Raw genomic sequence first — 2,113 nt, 5'->3', positions numbered from 1 at the left:
ATATATATATATATATATTCTCCCAAGCTAGTTCACAAGCCTTCATCCTCACAAGCGATAGGAATTTAACCCTTTCAGAAATCCAGTTCCTATCATATTGATATAGGAAGAAAGCAGCCATCTTCTTAGGCCCATACAATACATAAAAGGGCAGATTGTCCTTTTGCCATTTGTTGTTGATAACTGCATTTATTTGCTGTGATCAATCAGTTCTTTTCCAGGGTGCAGCAGGGGAAGACCTGCCTGCTTGGACAGGGCAAGGAGCAATGTGCAGGAAGAATTAACTTCAGGCAAACAACACAGGAGTGAACTTTCACCCTGAGCTGTAAACTGCCCTGGTGAGTTCATTGCTTTGCTAGCTGACTGCTCTCAAGTGGGGTTGTGACTTGAAGTAATTTGAAAACCTCTTCTCTACAGTGCTGCAGTATGAATAACCAACCACCAACTGGATGGCTATCCCCGACCCGTGGAGGCTGTAGGCTCCAGCCAAATTGGAGATTCCCAGAGGGATCCCAGTTCATTACAGCAAACATTTTAGAACATACATTAACCTTTGTGCCAATCCCCCTCTACCAGAGACCTACCGTGGGTGACAGATTGACCCACATCTGCCTAGTATAGGTATGTTGCCCCTTCCTCTCAAGCGTCTGCTGCTGGCCACTGTCCAATTCCAGACACTGGATGACAGGGGGCTCAGTCTGATCCAGTCTGTGGATTCCTTTGTCCAGTTTGCAGAGGAATCTAAACCAGATGTGTCCAGCTCTTGCTGAACTGCAAAACATTTCCCTTAGGCTCATCTGAGCCCTTCCCGACCTCCCCGAGGCTGCTACTCTGAGCCTGGTTCCTGTCCAGGGAGCCCAGGGAGTACAAGAGGACTAAACCCCGTGCGAGGAGAACCGCTAGCAGGCAGCGAAGCGCGGAGGAGGAGCAGGGGGCAGAGGTTTACCTTCCCAGCACAGATTCTGGAGCAGCTGCAGGCAGCCGCCCTCCTGCCGAAGACTCTCGGGCGCAGGCACGTCTCCTCCCAGCAGCCTGGCCTGCTTCACTTTACTCTGAAACCCCTTTCACTTTCACCTTCCCATCACTCTGCATGCAGGTCCCCCCATCCCAGCCCCACTTATTGGGACAGCGGCTGCTGCTTTTGAGCCCAGAGCCTGCAGGTTTCTCACAGGTGGCTGTTTTACTGTGCAGGAAGCCTGTGCCGGTAGGCTGGCCCTTGCTCCGTCCTCTTTTCTTGCTGCTGCTTCCTGCAAAGCAGAGCAAAGCGAAAGCAACGCCTCTTGCCAAATCTCTGAGCTGCCAAGTTTTCTGCTGGTTTCTAGCCTGCCTTCCCCCTCCCCCATGGTCTCACAGTGAAGATGGTAACAGCCTCAAAGCAAGAAAGAGGAAAACTAAGTCAGTGATAAAAAAAGTTTCAGTGAAGATTTTCATGGGACTAAGCATGCTGGCCTACTCTAGAAACTTTTGCTGCTGTAGTGTTGCCTGGGGAAAACTGATTTTATCTTTGCACTAGCAGAAGCCTTTAGCACTGACATGCTAGCACCAGCAGGAGTGCTTTTGTGGGAAGAAGCTATGCCTGCACAAGACAGGATTTGCCAGTGTAGCTCTGTCTGGTGTAAAGAGGGCCTTAGACAAAAGGGTAGTAAGCAGGGTCTGCATCCCCAAGGGTGACAGGGGCAGTTGCAATGTCTGAGCTGGCAGCAATGGTAGCTTCTAGGGATGTGCGAAGCTTTGTATGCTGATTTGATTCAGAGGAGATTTGGCCTGATTCGGTGGCCAAATCTCCAAATCCAATCAGGGAACCAATTAAAAGGTCAGAATTGATTCAAAGCTCTCCAAATCAATTTGGAAAAGATTAGGAGAGCTTTGATGATTCAGGCAGTCCCCGCCCACTGCAGCAGGGAGCTGTTAAGTAGAGGAGGAGGGAGGAGACCATGCGGAGACTCCTGCCAGGCCCCATCCCCTGCCTGCTCCCCCTGCCTCCCATGGCTGCTTCACCCACCCAGCTCCCAGCCCTTTAAAAAAAAGCCCCCACACATCAGGTGCTGCCAGGCAGGGGGGTGAGAATCTGTGCCACCTCACACTGCATGGGGGGCTCTGCCACAAGCCCACT

The 2,113-nt window shown here is 51.3% G+C and overlaps 1 protein-coding gene across 1 annotated transcript in view; it reads right to left on the bottom strand.

Annotated features, from left to right (window-relative positions):
* LOC109313796 (ectonucleoside triphosphate diphosphohydrolase 8-like) overlaps window positions 1-1,252 on the bottom strand; it is a 16,095-nt gene extending 14,843 nt beyond the window's left edge. Inside the window, exon 1 of the mRNA XM_019540514.1 lies at window positions 947-1,252. The gene's annotated coding sequence lies outside the window, so the exon portion shown is untranslated. The remainder of the gene's footprint in view (window positions 1-946) is intronic.
* Between the last annotated feature and the right edge of the window lie 861 nt (window positions 1,253-2,113).

This window comes from Crocodylus porosus, unplaced genomic scaffold (assembly GCF_001723895.1).
Source record: "Crocodylus porosus isolate Cpor-Errol unplaced genomic scaffold, CroPor_comp1, whole genome shotgun sequence".
In the NCBI taxonomy this organism is placed as follows: domain Eukaryota; kingdom Metazoa; phylum Chordata; order Crocodylia; family Crocodylidae; genus Crocodylus; species Crocodylus porosus.
This window is presented reverse-complemented; position numbering and strand designations above follow the sequence as displayed.